Source organism: Pogoniulus pusillus, chromosome 11 (assembly GCF_015220805.1).
Source record: "Pogoniulus pusillus isolate bPogPus1 chromosome 11, bPogPus1.pri, whole genome shotgun sequence".
Taxonomy (NCBI): domain Eukaryota; kingdom Metazoa; phylum Chordata; class Aves; order Piciformes; family Lybiidae; genus Pogoniulus; species Pogoniulus pusillus.
This window is the reverse complement of record NC_087274.1, coordinates 17,061,548-17,080,614: the sequence shown is the minus strand read 5'-3', so window position 1 is coordinate 17,080,614 and position 19,067 is coordinate 17,061,548. Positions and strand designations below refer to the sequence as shown.

The window sequence follows — 19,067 nt, the reverse complement described above, 5'->3', positions numbered from 1 at the left end:
ATGTGCATTTCACAACAGCAGAGCCCCGGTATCCTGGCCAAAATCTAATTTGAGTTAATTATGTTCTGTCTCCCTAAATTCCCCTGAAGGTTTCAATTGGATTCTTCTTCACTTCCTGCCCTAACCTGTTGTGTGGGGTTGATGTGCAGAGTTCAACAGCTGCTCTCTCCCATCCTGCAAGCTAACAGCTCCCCAGGCAGCCATGGCTCTGAGAACACATTGGAAATTGTTTCCTTGTTATCAGGAAGGTGCATTTCTAAAGCTACCTAAAAAAACCCAAAACAAACAAACAACAACAAAAAACACACCCACCAAAAACCATACACCAAAAAAAAAACCAAAGCAAAACAAAAAACAAACCACAAAACCCAAAAATTCCCAAACCAACCAAACAAAAACCCCAAAACAAACAAACAACAACAACAACAAAAAAATTAAGAAAAAAGACAGAATCTCCATTGATAAAACAAACTCACACAGCAAACAGCCCAGAAGTTTGAGGTCACCTGGCCACACAACCACAGCAGCTCCTGCCGTTGGCTGGAAGATCCCACTGGAGGATCCAGTTCCAACTCCCTACTATAGGCAGGGACACTTCCCACTAGAACAGGCTGCTCACAGCCTCGTCCAACCTGGCCTTGAACACCTCCAGGGAGATTCTGTGATCTACAACCTCCCTGGGCAACCTGTGCCAGTGTCTCACCACCCTCACTCAAAAGAACTTCTTCCTACACATCCAGTTTCCATCTCCCCTTGGCCAGCTTAAGCCCATTCCTCCTCATCCTGTCATTACAAGACCTTCTCAGTAGTCTCTCCCTAGCCCTCCTGTAGCCCCCTTCAGACACTGGAAGGGCACTCCAAGGTGTCCTCCAAGCGTTATCTTCACCAGGCTGCAGAGCCCCAACTCTCTCAGCCTGTCCTCCTAGCAGAGCTGCTGCAGCCCTCTGAGCATCTTGGTGGCCTCCTCTGGACTTGCTCCAACAGTTCCATGTCCTTCTTGTTTTGGGATCTCCAGAACTGCACACAGTTTGCTGTCCATCACAACACCAATCCTAGATTTTGGCAGAACTGGGTTGACTTACCATTCAGCAAGCTTCCCCAGAGCTAATTCACACCAGCAAAAGCTGCATCTTCCATCCTGCCTAAAGATATAAATACATATTTACTCATGCTATAAATTACAGAATCATTGTGGTTGGAAGAGACCTTAAAGGGAACATTCAAGGGACCTGAAGGGACATTGTGGAGAGGCTGCTGCTGGGCTCTGCTCTCAGGTAACTGGAGAGAGAAAAAGGGGGAAATGGCCTCAATCTGAGAGTGGGGAGTTTTAGAGTGGGCATTAGGGAAAAGTTCTGCATGAGTGGTCAGGGGCTGGAATGAGCTGCCCAGGGAGATGATGGAGTCACCAACCCTGGATGTGTTTAAGGGGGGTTCAGATGTGGCACAAGGTGAATCTTGTAGAGTAGGATTCTAGGTTGGACTTAGTGATTCTGAGGGGCTTTGCCCGCCTGGATTTTATTGTGATTCTGTGAAGATCAAGTCCCAGCACTGACAGGTCACCATTAAGCCATGTCCCTCAGCATCATATCTACACAGTTCTGAGACCACTTCAAGGATGGGGACTCCACAAATAGTGACTCCAGTGCTTCCCTGGACAGCCTGTTCCAGTGTTTCACTGGAATAAATGTGCCATTTAGACCTAGGGAGACATCTTAAATCATTTAAGCCACCTCTACCAAAGCCTAGTTATACATTTCCTTGAATTATATGATTTAGTTTTGGCCCAGTTCAGTAGCAAGCTAAAGATTTCAGACCCTTGCAAGTCCAGTCCCTTGTGCACAGAGCAAACAATGTGGGTTGAGTTATTCAGTGTGAACTGTTTGTCAGATTCTCTTCCCTCCTCCTCTCTTTATGAACTGTCAGAGAACACATTCTGAATTTCACCCATTTAGTCCCAATTCTCAGTGGCTTATTTTTAGCCCAGAGGTTTCTTGCCAACTTTGTGCAGTGAGCCCTTGGTTAATTATTCAATGTGTCAAATTTCTTCTTCCAGATGTGTGAAGAGGAATTAAAGAAATGTTTAAAAATAGGCACAGGCTCAGAGCTTTCCTGAATTAGAGGCAGAAACCCTCATGCTTCAGGGCAGTCTGTAATGATGTGGACCTGGAATTTAGGGACTACTTCTTTCACAATCTAGATGTGTCCTGCACCTTCCAAGCCAGGCACGCAAATTAAACTTAGTCTGGAACATTGCCTGTGTGTCTGCACCACAGGGCTTAACTGGAAGAGACAGATTTCCTCTGATGCTGGTCTCACTCTTCAGTTTGGGAGTTTGGGCTCGACCTCCAAATACACAGTTACAGGGGACCACTTCACAACACTGGCAAGAAGATGGAGCGCCAGAAGGCTGGAGCCAGGCTCTGCTGGAGGGTGCCCAGTGACAGGACAAGAGGCAATAGGTGGAAGCTGAGGCACAGAAAGATTCATTCAAACACGAGGAGGATTTTTTTCCCCTGTGAGGGTGATGACAGAGCACTGGAACAGGCTACCCAGGGAAGCTGTGGAGTGTCCCTCTCTGGAGATATTCAAGGCTGCCCTGACCATGTTCCTGTGTGATCTGATATAGGAAATCCTGCTCTGGTAAGGAGATTAGACTGGATGAGCCTTTGAGGTTTTTTCCAGCCCATGACATTCTGTGATTCTATGATTCTGTGAAGATAGGTTACTCTTCACAGGCCTCCTTGCAACTATCTGCTGCAGTACTTGGTTTAAATCTTTCAGATCATTGTTTGCAGAATTTGGGTTCCCACCCTCCATGCATAGGAGAGGAAGAAGTGAGAACCAAAGTTGACTTCTCAAAAGTTGATTTCTTCAAAAGAAGCTTCTTTTTAAGGTTTAGACCCCTGCTAGAGATGGTAGATGGACCTAGATGATCCTTGCGGTCCCTTCCAACCCTGACTGATTCTGTGATAGTGATGCTACAGGTGAATTAACAGCTCTATCCCTTCTCACATCTCAGTGGAGGACTGGGAAGGCATGAAATGGGTGCATTAAGACAACAGTGACCAGCACATCAAGAGAGGTCCTCCTCTGCCTCTACCCTGCCCTAGAGAGTTCATATCTGGAGCACTGGGTGCAGTTCTGGGCTTCCCTAAGTTGTGAGCCTGAGCTGAGCTCCACTGTTAGTCTACTGCAGGTGCAAGCCAGCACCTCTCAGCCTACTGCACATCCCAGGGAAGGATTTTCAAGTGCCTATGACCTGACTGCAACAAAGGCCAAGTAAATCATAGGATGGCTTGAGCTGGAAAGGACCTCACATGTCTTCCCTATGGGCTGGGACACCTCCCACTAGACCAGGCTGCTCAAAGCCTCATCCAGCCTGGTTTTTAACACTTCCAGGGATGAGCCATCTACAAATTTTCTGAGCAACCTGTTTGAAGGCACTTAGTGCCATGGTCTAGTTGATTGGATAGGGCTGGGAGATAGGTTGGACTGGATGATCTTGGAGGTCTCTTCCAACCTGGTTGAGTCTATGATTGTCTCACTGCCTTCGTACTAAAGAACTTCCTCCTACTATCCGATCTAAATCCACCCTGCTGTAGTTGAACACCATTGCCCCTCATCCTTTTTCCACATGTCCTTACAAACAGTCAAGCACAGGGCAAACTCACACTGGACACATGCCACTCTCCTGTAGACAGGGTCAACTTAATGCATCTCCTCTCAAAAGTACAGACCAGCAACCCCTGGGATGGGCCTCTGTCCCTACGGTTTTGTTAAAGGGATCCTAAGATCCCTCAAACTACCACAAACCTGCAGTGCTGAAGCAGCAAACACAGTGACAGACATCCCAGAAGAGGCTGCAGCAGGCAGTGAAGCAAGAGGCTAAAAGCAGCACCAACATCTTCATTCCTCCTCTCACAGCCTTGGCTCTGTCACAAAGCAGGATGAACCTGGAGTCATAAATTACTATTCAGATTTGGGTTAGCCTGGGTTGTTGTGTTTTTTTTTCAAGGCAGGGATTACAAACTCATTGAGATAAACACCTTTCCTTTTTTTTTTTTTTTTCTATCTTTTTTTTTTCCTTTTTCTAAAGAATGCCTCCAGGGACAGGAGAGCTCTAGCATAAACCAGAGATAGCATCTATTACAACACAGAAGCCATCTGTCACTGAGATAAGCACACAGACTATTTATTACTCAGCTACAGTAACCAAAAAAATTAGTCAGAGATTCATCCAATATAATCTTTCATTAAAAAAAAAGAGAAGTGGTTAATGAGCTTCCCAAGGATGATAAGAAATGTGTTGAAACCTGACAAAAAGGAGGATATTTTTTTTGCTGCTGCTGCCTCTGCAGAACCAGGCAGAGCCAGTTTGGTCTGAGTTACCTTGAGCATTTTGAAGGGCTTCACCCAGCCAGTGGGTGCTCACTGCACAGAAATGAAAGGCAGCAGCAGCATTTCCACTGTGGCTGGTTTAGCCTTTAGCAACCTGAATGAAAGAACGTACCACTAGCACAGCACCTGGAGAATTGCTCAACATAGCACTTGAGTAGCCTGTGGAAATAATGCCAGAGTGGCTGTCAAGAAGTCCTTGGCTCAAAAGTCTCCATTTCCATGTGGTCCTCCAACTCCACCTTGGTGTCTCTGTAAAGTAGTATCCACCACTCCTGGCTGCTTTCACTGACTGAGCTACCAGCAGTACCCTAGCCAAGATGTAAGCGGGAGAATTGGCTGCCAGAAAAGATGTCTGGGCTCCAGCTGCTGGCAGTTCTGCCTATCTGGGAGCCCTGGTATCACAGAAGTGGCAGATTCCACAGAACCACAGAAGCATCCAGGTTGGAAAAGCCTCTCAGGATCAACAAGTCCAACCTAGAACCCTACTCTACAAGATCCACCTTCAACCATATCAGTAAGCGCCACACCCAAATGACCCCTAAACACATGCAGGTGGGAGACTCCACCACCTCCCTGGGCAGCTCATTCCAGTCCCTGACCACTCTCTTCATGAAAAGGTTTTTCCTAATGTTCATGGATTCATAGAATGCTTTGGGTTGGAAGACATCTTTAAAAGTCATCAAACCTTTCCACCAGGCATCTCTGAAAACAGCTGTTCAGTCTGGAAGGTCTGCAGGTCCAGTCAGCCTGGCACACTTCCAGTTGGAATCCATTGGGGTCATGACACAGGTATGTGCAGACATAACCAGTGGGAAACCTACTTTGGTGGCCTTAGAGGATCCAAACCCAAAGCTGAAGTCTATATTGAAACTTTGGGTTCACTCTGTCCAAGTTGGAATCATGAAATCACTCAGGGTTGGAAGGGACCACAAGGAGCATCCAGTTCCAACCACCCTGACATGGCCAGGGACACCTCACACTAGATCAGGCTGGCCAGAGCCTCTTGCAGCCTGGCCTTAAACACCTCCAGGCATGAGGCTGCCACCACCTCCCCAGGCAACCCCTTCCAGGCTCTCACCACCCTCATGCTGAAGAACTTTTTCCTAACATCTAATCTGAATCTCCCCATTTCCAGCTTTGCTCCATTCTCCCCAGTCCTTTCTAGTCCTTCCATTCCTCCTAGTCCCCTCAAGTTGCACAAGGCCTTGGGCACACCATGCCAGGCAGCCAAAGCACCACGTGTGATAGAGAATCACATACCTGGCGCCAGCAGGACTTTGTTCTGCCACTGCCATTTGCATGCCTGCCTGCTGCTGGTTCTGCCCTGGCCAAACCTGCTCTGCTGCCTCCACACCCTTGGTGTAAATGAGGGGCCAAAAGGTTGGCACCTCAATGCTTCTCAGTTGATTTGTCCCTTGAGCACTGCAGGAGATAAGCAACAGCCCTCTAGGAAGGTAACCTAAATCAGGTCTGAGGACTCACAAGAAAGGAGCTCTTGTCATTGCCTCTGCTGGAGCAGGAGGGTGAGGATCAGGGTGGCCAGCAGCAGCCAATATCCGTGGTCTTGTTTCAGGGAGCCTTCCTGCCATCCCGACGTCACAGCATGCCTTAGGGACAGACATAAAGGACTGTGAGAAAGATAAGAGGCTCAGCCCCAAAATGTCACCAGAGCCACGCTACTGTCCCAGGCTGCTTTCAGTGGTCAAGATCAAGGATGATCATTGCTGGAAGGACATGGATTGGAGCAAGGTCTGGCACTGAGAATCACAGAATGGTCAGGGCCAGAAGGGACCTCCAAAGGTTGTCCTGTCCAACTCCCCCCACAGTCAACAGGGACATCTTCAATTAGATCAGGCTGTCCAGAGCCTCATCATAGAATCAGTTAGGGCTGGAAAGGACCACAAGGATCATTCAGTTCCAAACCCCCTGCCATGGCCAGGGACACCTCACACTAGATCAGGCTGGCCAGAGCCTCATCCAGCCTGGCCTTAAACACCTCCAGAGATGAGGCTGCCACCACCTCCCTGGGCAACCCATTCCAGGCTCTCACCACCCTGATGCTGAACAACTTCTTCCTAACATCTAATCTGAATCTACCCATTTCTAGCTTTGTTCCATTCCCCCCAGTCCTATCACTACCTGACATCTTAAAAACTCCCTCCCCAGCTTTCTTGTAGCCCCCTTCAGATACTGAAAGGCCACAAAAAGGTCACCTTGGAGCCTTCTCCTCTCCAGACTGAACAGCCCAAACTCCCTCAGCCCCTCCTCATAGGAGAGCAGCTCCAGCCCTCTGCTCATCCTTGTGGCCCTTCTTTGGACACCTTCCAGGGATGAGGCATCCACCACCTCCCTGGGCAACCCATTCCAGGGTCTCACCACCCTCAGGATGAAAAACTTCTAAGTTATCAAGCCTCACTTGGAACATCTCCAGGGAAGGGACCTCAACCACCTCCCTGGGCAGCATCTCCAGGCTTGCTCTCTCCTGAGCAGCCACCTCTGCAGCCCAACCAAAAGCATGCTGTGATTTTATTTCTTTATCTCTGTTTTCTAATCTCCCTGCTCCAAATCACCCTGCCCTCTCTCTTCTGCTAGATCAAAAGAACAATGCAACCCTGCAGTGCCAGGAGCTGAGTGGATGTTTATACAGGGCCCTGAGATTGCCCAGGTAAAAGGTGTGAAGTGCAAAGCGCTGTCAGTGCAGGGACACGACTGCCAGCCAGGTTGTCAAACCTCCACCCCCAAGCTCATTAAGGAACAGGAATAGGGAGCCACATTCCTGCCTCTTCTCAGCTGCTTTTCCCCTTTATGGAAGGAAACAAGTAAAAGTTGAATTGCTTTGTTTGGCTCAAATGCCTCCTGCAGCTGATCCTTCACCTGCCCACCATTCTGCTGCTGCTTCTTTCCAGTCAGGGTGGTGAGACACTGGCACAGACTGCCCGGGGGGGTGTACAGCACAGAATGTGATCAGAGATCACATTCTGTGATTCTGTGCTCCACAACCTCCCTGAAGGTGCTCAAGGCCAGGTTGGATGGCGCCTTGAGTGACCTGTTCTAGTGGGAGGTGTCCCTGCCTATGACAGGGGGGTTAGAACTGGCTGAGCTTTGAGATTCCTTCTAACCTAAACCATTCTATGATTATTTGAAATCAAACCAGACCTACCTTGACCAAATCATGCAATGGGTTGAGTTGGAAGGAACCTGAGCAGGTTGCTCAGAGCCCCAGATAACCTGACCCAGGATGGTTCCAGGGATGGGGCATCTACCACCTATCTGGGCAAATCAGGCCAGAGTCTTGGCACCCTCAACATAAAAAATCTCTTCATTTTCTCTAATCTAAACCTCCCTCTTTTGCTTTGAAACCATTTCTCCTTGTCCTATCACAACAGGTCCTGGTAGATGTCTGTCCCCAGCTTTCTGACTGACCCCTTCAAGTACCTGAAGACCACAAGAAAATCTCCTCAGCACCCTCTCTTCTCCAGGCTGAACAACCTCAGCTTTCTCAGGCAGCCCTTCCATCATTGCTGTGGCCTCCTCTTGCCCCACTCCAACAGATCCATGCCTCTGCTGTGTTGAAGACTCCAGGGCTGGCCCCAGCACTGCAGGGATGGGGCAGAATCCCCTCGCTTCACCTGCTGCCCACACTGCTGGGGATTAGACCAGGACAGAACAGGGTCTGGGCTGCGAGCACTCAGTGCCAGCTCCTGTCCAGCTTTTCCCCCATCAGCACCCTCAAGTCCTTCTCTGCCAGGCTGCTCTCCATCCCATCATTTCCCAACCTGCATTGATACCAGGAATTGTCCCAACATCAGCGCAGTGACATAAACAGCAAACAGAAAAGCACATTCAGGGACTCGCAGTCTGAATCCACTTCTCTCTACCTCAGTGCAAGTGGCAGGGGAAAATCTCCCAGGCAGGTGGACTAAGCTCCCTTCCCCTGCCATCCCCATCAGTACCTAGGGTACATCCTGCCTTAGCAATGGCTCCTCTGCCACTGTACACCTCTTCTGTCCCTACACTCCTGCTCCTCACGCACCTTCACTGTCACAGCTGCTTCCAGCCCCAAAGAGCATTTAGGTTGACGCTGTGGAGCAGAGGGTCAGACTCCAGAGCAATAACTCCTGTGACCAGCACAGCAGATCGAGGCAGAGCAGAACACTGCAGCAAGTGTCGGCGCATCCCTGCCGCTGTCTGTGGGCAGACTTGCAGGCACCACCAGCTCCAGGAGGTCATGCCCCTGGTGTCATAAGCACCAGTCTGAAGAGAGCCTGAGCTGACCCCCTCCACCCATCTCCTGTGGCAACAAATGAAACTGGGATCCCTTTGGTCCATTTTCTCTGCTGCCATAAATCAGTACAGCTCCAGTTTACTCTGGCTGAGGATCTGGCCTTTGTGTCCTCTTCAGTTTCTTTGCGCTGTTGGAACACCAAGCACATCTCTGTCTTATTCATTTGCTCGCTGCATGGATGCCACAGTGGTGGTAGGGCACAGCTATGTAGGCTACATAATTCCAGCTGTGCACCACTGAAAAGAAAAACAAATGTTTCAGACATGTTTTTCACAGAATCCCAGCAGGACTGGGATTTGAAGGGACCTCTGGAGATCATCTAGTCCAACTCCCCTGCCTAAGCAGGGTCAACCACAGCAGGCTGCCCAGGATGGCAATGTCCAGGTGGTTTGGAATCTCTCCAGAGAAGGAGACTCCACAACCTCTCCAAGCAGCCTCACAGCAAAGTCTTCCTCCATGTTCAGATGGAACCTCCTAGGTTCTAGTTTGAGCCTATTGCCCCTTGTCCTGTCACTGGTAAGCACTGAAAAGAGTCTGGCCTCCTCCTCCTGATACCTGCCCTTTAGCTCTTGCTGAGTGTTGCTCAGATCGACTCTGGGGCTGCTCTTCTCCAAGATCAACAGTCCCAGGGCTCTCAGCCTCTCCTCCTCATAGAGATGCTCCAGGCCCTTCACCATCTGCACAGCCTCCACTAGACTCTCTCCAGTAGTTCCTCTTGAATTGAGGTGCCTTAAAGTGTTCCCAGACTGCAAACATAGCTCAGTAGGGCATTAGCATTACCTTGGTATGCTGACCACACTCCTTTCAATGCCCTCCAGGAGAGCACTTACCTTCTTAGTGACAAAGGCAATTTGTAGGCTGTGGTGAACTTGCTGTCCACCAGCAGATTCAGGTCCTTCTCCACAGAACTGCTTCCCACCCCTAAACTTTTCCTGAAAGGCAATACTTTAAGACAGGGAGGCATGTTCACAGGATCACAGGATGTCAGGGGTTGGAAGGGACACAAAGAGATCATCCAGTCCAACCCCCCCTGTTAGAGTAGGACCATACAATCTAGCTCAGGTCACACAGGAACACATCCAGACAGGCCTTGAAAGGCTCCAGAGAAGGAGACTCCACAACCTCTCTGGGCAGCCTGTTCCACTGTTTTGTGACCTTAACAGTCAAGAAGTCCCCCCTTGTGTTGAGCTGGAACTTCTTGTTCTTCCCAGGCATAAAACTACAGAGGCCCAGTAGTGTTGGCCACCAGCAAAGAACTTCAGCTGACTGTCTCCTACCTGACCCTCAGCCAACCTCAAAATTTGCTTGCACTTGCTTACAGGAGTCTGGTTACACCTACATCATTCACTGTGACTTGCAAATCTGATGTTGTTTGGTCTTCCTCTACCAATGCAGAAAAGATTTATGGCAGGGTGTAGGTCTTGATTCTTTTCCTTTGCTGAAAGACACTCATAAAGTCTATCTGTCTGCTGGGGGTTTCAACACAGTTGCAAGAAGAAAACGATCACAGCAGCAAGAAGAATCTTCTTGGCACACTGAACCTCTCTCTGCCGTGCCACAGGTGAAAGGAAGCCTGGGTTGTGTAGTTCTGTTGTTATTCACTGCCCCAAAACGAAGAAAGAAGCCACTTCTGAAGGCAATCACCTGGATGAGCTTAAGTAAGAGAAGTGACCTCATCACTGACCCTAATGACTCTTCTGGGGCAATTTTGAAAGCTCTTCTAAAGATGTTGGTATTTGCAAGGTGGTGAAGGTGGAGGCTTCAACATGCACACAGGCAAAGGAATCTCTTTGCTTCCCCTCTAACTCATCAAAGCCTGGAATTGGGAGGCTTGAGGACAAGCCCCAGTTGCAATATCAGAACAAAAGGATCAGGCTGACCTTTAACTTGGAGTGTTCATGTTTTCTGTCCAAGCTGCCCTGCTTTGCCCACATGGTGATGCTCTGCCTGCAGTCCATGGCATCACTGCAGCTGAAAAACGATGTCCCACAGCAAACATTTTTCCTGCAAGAAGCTGCACTGGAAAATCACTTCCATAGCTGCATTCTTTTGGATGGACCCCTCCAAACACATGTCTGCCACTTAACTCAGTGCAGGCTATTTCCTCCATGGACTACATAGACAAAATTCAGCAACACCATCATTCAGACCGTAATAATGTCTGATGCAGTTAGGAAGCCAAGGAGAGACTTTTTAGCAGGGCCTGTGTGACAGAGCAAGGCATGAGACTTTGTCTTGAGTATTACTTTCAATTTAGTGCTCCCCAATTTCAGAGGGACAGGGATCTGCTGGAGAGAGTCCAAGGGAGGGCTATGAAGCTGGTTAGGGGACTGGAGATGGTGAGGGACCTGGGTCTGCTTAGTCTGGAGAAGAGAAGATTGAGAGGGGACTTAATAAATGTCTCTAAATCTGAGAGCTGGGAGTCAGGAAGGGCAGAACAGGCTCTGCTCACTGCTCCCTGGGATAGAACAAGGAGCAATGGATGGAAGCTGCAGCACAGGAGGTTCCAGCTCCACACAAGGGGGAACTTCTTGACTGTTAAGGTCACAAAACAGTGGAACAGGCTGCCCAGAGAGGTTGTGGAGTCTCCTTCTGTGGAGCCTTTTAAGGCCTGTCTGGATGTGTTCCTGTGTGACCTGAGCTAGATTGTGTGGTCCTGCTCTGGCAAGAGGGTTGGACTCGATTTCTTTAGGTCCCTTCTAACCTCTAACACCCTGTGATTCTGTGTTCATTTGAAACTAAAAAGAGGGAGACCTAGACTAGAGAGAAGGAAGAAATTTTTTATGCTGAGGGTGGTGAAACTGCAACCCAAGTTGCCCAGGGAAGTGGTAGATGTCCCATCTCTGGAAGCCTTCCAGGTCTGGTTGTTTGGAGCTCTGAGCAGCCTTCTCTAGTCCCTGCTGACTGGAGAGATGTCGGACTAGATGACCTATAAAGGGCCTTTCCAACTCAAAACATTCTATAATTGAAAGAAGAAGAAGAGAGAGAGAGAATAAATGCCTAGGAGTGTCATCACCTTGAGCCTCTCCCTCACTTTCTTTTGTCTGAGGTCAGCTGCTGCACCAGATTCTTATCTTACACCTCCTAATTTCTTCTATCTAATGCATCTGAGGGCTGGGTCTCATCCTAACTCCACTGGCCTAAAATCTGAGGAGTTTATGGACTCAGCATTTCCTCGAGGCAATGAGGTCTGCAGGCCCAAGGTCAAAGGCAGGCTCATACATGATGCCCAGCTTATGTCAAAAGATCACACACAGCAAGGGGCTCACACACCCAGCTCAGACAGGTTCAGCAGGGTCCAAACTCAGCTGCCACTGCCACCTCCCTCTGGTTCCTATGACCCTTTTCAGCTCTGCTGAGGCTTTTAACCACTGGGGGTGCCCACATCCTATTCTATACAAGAGTCTCCCAAATTGACTTCTCACCTGGCCAGATTCTTTCTGCCACTAGAGAGGACGACACAGAAGTTCTGCTGCCCTAATGCTGCATCCTCCAGCAACAGAGTCCTCAGGCAAGAAGATCTTGAAAGGCAGGTGGGTGTCTGACCTCCAAGCAGAACACAGTCATGGATTCACAGAATGGTGAGAGTTGGAAGAGGCCTCTGGAGATCATCTGCTTCAAACCCCTGTGAAGCAGAGACACTCACAGCAGCTCGTCCAGGATCACAATGTCCAGGCAGCTTTGGAACCTCTATAGAGGAGATTCCACAAACTCTCTGGGCAGCCTGCACCCTCACAGCAAAGGAGGTTTCCTTCATGTTCAGATGGAAACTCCTGGGTTCTTGTTTGTGTCCATTGCCCCTTGTTCTGCCAAAGTGCACCACTGAAAAGAGTCTGGCCCCATCCTCTTAGCTCTCACTCTTTAGCTGTTGATCAGCATTGCTCAGATCCTCTCTGGGGCTACTCTTCTCAGGCTCAACAGCCCCAGAGCTCTCAGCCCTCAAGTATCAGGTCCTCTTAGCATTAACTGAAGACTTCCAGAGGTCTGGCTTGAGTAACAACTGCAGGCAAAACAGCCCTTGCCAGTTCCACCCTCTTTCTCCAAGTAGTGCTTGGTTTCAGTAATTTATCAGAGGCCTTTCTAAGTCATGAACCCGCAGGGAGTTTTGCCAGTGACACACTCCTGATCCAACTGCAAGAAGGGGAAAGGAAAGATTCCCATCTCACTCAGATAAGTCACCTGTTGATGTGATTCAGCACAGCAGATGGATCTAAGCAAGCCTCAAACGTGACATGCTAACCTGCACACACATGCAGGTTCATGGGCTACAGATCTGACGCTCATGAGTCTCCTCTCTTTGTGTTGCCTTCAGCCAAAGAACTCATCATCCTGTAAAACAAAGTGGTCTTATGCAAAAGCCTCCACCAGAAATCAGAAATTCTCCTTCCATTTCTGCATGCTTTGACCCACACAGAGGCATCCTCACAGAGGGTGCTGCCTTTTGTTCCCATGGGATTCCACTCTGACATTTTCCACTGGCTGCAAGCACATGGTTTCATATGGTCCTTAGCCAAACTCAGCAGTAGTTTCAGTTGCACATCAACAAGCAGGCAAGAATGAAGCTAAAGAGACTGTTCCTAAGATGCAGGAGCATAGAAGCCATCCTCTATTTCACAAAGGGAAAACTAAATGGAATGTCCTGTCACTAACTCAGGAGCCACACAGGAAAGCTCATGCAGCAAGACAAGAATCCTGCAGTCCCAACTTAAGCACCAAGATAACTTCCCCAGTCTCAAGTGTCAGGAATGTCCCATGGACACAGCTGTGGTGGTTGAATGCAGCCCAGGAATGAAACACTGTCCCATTCCCTGCCATATCCACACCTTCCCTGGTGGCCATGAAATCTCCAGGTCCTCTTTTCAGTGCTTAATGCTAGAGTAAAGGCTTCTTTAAAATGAGGACAAGATGATGCAGATGCCTTCCTTACCACACCATTGTAGACCCGACCCCAGCTAGATGCAAAGCACCTGGATGTAGTGGGTTTCATGGAGGCAAAGTTAACTTCCACACTTAAGAATGAAGCTTACCACTGCACTTTTAGACCAGTGGACCACCATGGTCCATTGCCAGTCCATCTACCCTGAAAAGACTGGACAAGGCACTCCATGCCATGGTCTAGTTGATTGGATAAGGCTAGATGATAAGTTGGACTGTATGAGCTTGGAGCTCTCTTCCAACCTGGATGATTATACAATGCTATGATTCCCTGCCTCCAGCAATATGGTAGAACATGGTTCAGCAGAGATAACAGTGAGGACAAGCAGGGAGCAAGCATTCCATCGATTTCTATGCCCAGTTCTCTGCAATCAACAACTTGGTTGACTTGGTTCTTGGAGGAACCAATGTCTAACAGTTCAAGAGGATCTCTCCATCCAACTGTCCTCTCTCTGCTGACTGCAGAGATTTTACACCTGCTGGGTGCTAGGCAGAAGACTAACATGGCAAGTCTGGACTACACCAGAAATTTCAATCTCCTGAACAAGTAAAGAAGCACAGCCAAATATTCTGACATCACAATGTACAAAGAGAGGTTGAAGCAGATAAAGAGAGGTAAAAGACCCAAGAGATATGGCAGAGAGAAAGATACAAGGTCTCATCTTCTATTGAGGTGAATAATCAGAGCATGACAAATAAAGGCAGTTCAGTGTCATCTGGTTTTGGAATCTCTCCACAGAAGGAGACTCAACCACCTGCTCCAGGGCTCTGCCAACCTCACAGCAAAGAATTTTTTCTTCCTGTTGAGATGGGCTCCAGTTTGTACCCACTGCCCCTTGTCCTATTGCTGGGCACCACTGAAAAGGGTCTGTACCCATTCATTTGACCCCCATGCTTCAGTTATTGATCAGCACTGATCAGATCCCCTCTAGGGTTGCTCTTCTCTATGCTCAACAGCCCCAGGGCTCTCAGCCTTTCCTCCTCACAGAGCTACTCCAAGTCCATCAGCATCTGCATAGCCTCCACCAGACTCTCTCCAGTATTTCCCATTCTCTCCTGAACTGGGAAACTCAGAACTGGACTAAATATTCCAGATATGACCTCACTAGGGCAGAATCATATAAACCAAATCACCTATTGCAAAACTCAACCCTAAAGACCAGTACAGGTCTGGGTTTTAACTGGCAGCTTGAGAAATGTATTCTTAACTCTGTAAGTCAACAGAACTTCAAGAAACCAAACCAAACAATCCAACCTCTGAAATCACAGTTGGAATAAAAGCTTAGTTCTACCTTTACAAAAGATCAGAACAAGTTAACCTATAAAATGCCATTAAAAAATTAACTAGGTGAAGGTTAATTTGGAGAGGACAACAAAAAAAAAACAAACCAAACAACCCCTACCATTTCTTTTCCACATGGAGCTGTTTCAAAGCTTTGAAGCCACAATCATGAGTGTTTTTGATCCAAGATGCTATTTGGGGTAAAAATGGATTTTGAGAAAATTATTTCTGACTGAAAGCACTCAAATCAGTTCTCTTCATTCCCATTGCCTTAAATTTCAGCATCTTGGTTCAAAGAAAAGGTGTAGCCCTAATTTAGTATCCAAGCTCAGGATGAATGACACTGAAAATCTCTCAGAGGCATTCTCATGAGTCTTTATGCAGATTTTTTTTCTTCCCACTTGGGACACTTCCAGACCTGGAAAAACTTGTTCCAAATGAAGAACAGAAAGAGTGTAACTGTTGCCAGGAAAACGCAAGTGCCACAACCCACCCAAGAACTTCCCAGTGGGGCTTCAGCCTCCAGATTCTCTTACAGGCCCATTTGAAGTCCATGATCAGGAACAACTTTGAGTCAATCTTCTTGCAGAGGTCCATTTCTCACTGCCAGGACTAGGGTTCTCCATTTAATGCCTGCTGTGGGTGTCGAGGTAGAAATGAGCACATGGAGAGAAACAGAGAAGTGGAGTTGACATCTGTCACCTTCTCTGTAGAGGAAAGTTTTGCCCCAGGTGAAGGTGTTCAGATTGGGCTGGGCTGTGTGTTTTCCAGTGGGTTCTAGTCCCTATCAGCTTCACCCATTTAGTAGGCTGGTGTTAAACAAGTTCAGAGGCAGGTGTGGCCCCTGTAAGGAATTTCTTTGGCTGTGGGAAACTTGCACTGAGAAACAGTTTTTGTAGTGCTTGTCTGGGCATGTCAAAAGCCTGTCCCCAAGGTCCCATGAAAGCTGTGGTGGTAGGTAGAACATTGCCTAACACAGAACAACACCCAGGGAGAACTGACTGGTGGTACCCAAAGGAAACTGATAACAGAGATCAGCCAAGGGGCTGGTAAAAGGTAGAAGAATGGCTGGCAAAGAGATGGCCAACTCTCACATGGTAGATTGCAACCTAGGGAGACCCAAGGTCTTACCACTTTAGGACTTTCAATTCCTCTTTTTCTTGCTCTGCTGGGCCTGTCCAGAGTCAGTTTTTCAGAGCAAACTCCTCACAGTTCTTCTGCCCTTCTGAAGTTGAGAGAATCCCAGAAACCCTCCCAGAATCACAATTATCACAAGCCTCGTCAGCTACGTGCATCACACAAAGACCTGGCAGCATCCCCTTTCTGCTCCTTATGCTTATGGCATCACTGAACTCATTCCTCAGCAATTCTCAGTGCTCCTTGGTTATGCAGAACTGCTGCTTTGATGTCCTCAGTTCCCTGCACTCAGCACCAATGTCCTGATCAGAGGTGCAGCAGAACACTGCTTGGAGGTGGGTTTCTCACCTGAGGTTTTGCAATTAGCTTTCTTTTGCAGTTTAAGCTCTTTTTTGGTCTCCACAAAGCCTGATTAGCATCTACAGCCACTTTGCTCTACATTGCTCCTCCCCAGGCTCAAAGGTGGTTCTTTTTCTATAAATTAAAGCACAGGTGTTTAACATGCAAACCCAAGAGATTTTTCTAATCACCTCAGCACTCCTTCCTCCTGGTGAGCAGAGGCAGGGAGCCAGGACACTTTCTCCTACCACATCAAGGTCAATTGCCTGCCCTCAACCTCATTGAGGTATAACTGATCATCCTCACAGTGAAGAATTTCTAATATCTACTCTAAACCTACCTTTGTCCAGTTTGAAACCCTCATCCTGTCTCGACCAGCAGCCTTGGTAAGTCACCCCATCCACATGGCACAATAGTGATGGTGCCTCATGCAGGCCAGGTCCATGTACCCCACGTGTAGTATAGAATGCTTTGATTTGGACAGGAACCTAAAGACTATCTAGTCCAGCATATACCCTCCCACTTCCCACAGGCAGAGACACCTTCTGTCAGACCAGGTTGCTCAAAGACCCATCCAGCCTGGCCTTGAAAACTTCCAGGGATGCACCATCCACAGTTCTGAGCAACATCTGCCAATGCCTAACCAACCTCACAGCAAATCATTTATTCCAAAGAATTTCATGTTCCAGCTTTCTGGAAGCACCCAGAGAGTCTCTTTCTCTGGAGCCTTTCAAGGCCTGAGTGTCTCTGTTCTAATTTAAATTCCCAGAGACTCAAATACATTTGATAGAACCAATAACAATTTTATAGAGTGCCCTTCCCTCTTCCCCCTTCTTTCCCAAAAGAAAAGAATTAGATGCAGAGAGAGGAAAAGGTAAGCACACCCAAGTAAATAAATCTCACTCGATTTGGAAGTTAAAAAGAAAAGTTTACCAATAAATTGAAAAGGTATCTGAGGTAGGGAAGTTACTAAGGTATAGGGAAGGGGAAAACAAAGACAAAATGTGTAAATACAACCAGATTTCGACGGTGATGGCTTTGTCCGCCTCGTGGGTGGTGGCCACGTGGTAAGACAGAGGAACAGGAACAGGATGGTGATGAGGATAAGCAGGGAGCACAGAGAGAGAACAGGAAGCCCCCCTGCTTTTATGGATCTTTAGACAGGAAGGGGGAGTGGACTAACCACCATCACCTGGTAGTGTTCAGCCCCACCCCCTGGGGAGGGATCAAGACCACCTGGGGTCAGGTTCAAGGTTACTCCCCCTGGAGAGTTAACCCTGAACACCTGAGCTAGATTATGTGGTCTTGCTGTGGCAGGGGGGTAGGACTGGATGATCTCTTTGGATCCCTTCCAACCCCTAACATGCTGTAAGCCTATGATCTCAAACCATGGGAAAGGCTTTGCAGCAGTCTGCTGGAGCAAGAGAAGTTCTCAAAGGCTGAGGCTACGAAGCAGGGGAGGCAGGGGAGGGAAGTCAGCCCATCATACTTGGAGGAGATGCTGAGGATCGCCCCCGGCAGCCGGGAGCCAGCAGGGCTCTCCGGGTGGCCGCCGGTGGTGTCCCAGCGCTGTCCATGGTACCGCCGTGCCGAGGGGGCTGCCAGGCTCGCCCTGCTCTCGCCTCGGGGCTGCCTGCCGGGCACCGACTCTCTGCCCCTGCTTTCCAAAGCTACATAGGAGGACAGGATTGATGCCACCGTTTGGAAGAGTCCAGGCTCTCAGTGTTTCACTAAGTGCTCGGATCTCAAAAGACCAGAATCACAGTGTGGCCCCAGTGAGGATGCACCTGGAGTAACGGGTCCAGTTCTGGGCTCTCCAGATCAAGAGAGACAAAAAACTACCGAGGGCAGCCCAGCAGAGGTTACAAAGGTGGTTACAGGGACTGAAGCATCCCTCTGAGGAGTAAAGTCTGAGAGACCTGGGGCTGTTCATCCTGGAGAGGACTGAGAGGGGATCTTATCAATATCTAGAGGGTGGGGGACAAGAGGATGGGGCCAGACTCTTTTCAGTAACCTCAAGCAACCAGAAAAGGGTCAGTGGGCACGAAACAGAACCCAGGAGGTTCCATCTGAACATGAGGGTGCTGGAGCCTTGGATCAGGCTGCCCAAATAGGTTGCAAAGTCTCCTTCTATGAGGAGAATCCAAACCCACCCGGAAATTGTGATCCTGGGCAAGCTGCTGTCAGTGCCCCTGCTTTAGCAATGAGGTTTGTTAGATGATGTCCAGAGGTCCCTTCCAACCCCCACCATGCTGGCATTCTGTGAATCATAGAGCATCATTGTGGCAGGGACATCAAGACTCACCTGATCCAATCTTTCTTGTCCTAAACCTTGTCTAGACAGAATGGCCTAGCACCCTGTCCAGCGGGTCTTAAAGTTTCCCATGCTGGGGAGCCCACCACATCCCTGGGGAGATTATTCAAGCAGCTGATGGTCCTTGTTGTGGAAGAACCTTGCAGGAAAACAAAGGGTCCTGAGGAAGCTCTACCACCTTCCAGCCCTAGACTGCATGGGAAATGCTCCCGTTTCACATGGCTCAGTCTCAGCACTTTATTTCCATGGCCTCTCAGCTCCTCATACAAAGCAGGGCTGCATCTAGTCCCAGCTCACCATGAGTTTCAGGTTGCACATTCTCCCATCACCTCTACCAGCATCTCTCATTTTCTGCCAATTTCCTTTGCTCATCCTCT

General features: G+C 48.6%; 1 long non-coding RNA gene across 1 annotated transcript; it reads right to left on the bottom strand.

Annotated features, from left to right (window-relative positions):
• Positions 1-11,454: 11,454 nt before the first annotated feature.
• Positions 11,455-15,518, bottom strand: LOC135179741 (uncharacterized). Its single transcript, XR_010304099.1, has 3 exons — positions 15,437-15,518; positions 12,109-12,308; positions 11,455-11,642 (listed from the first exon to the last, which is right to left on the bottom strand). It is a non-coding gene; the product is annotated as an uncharacterized LOC135179741 (long non-coding RNA).
• Positions 15,519-19,067: the final 3,549 nt, after the last annotated feature.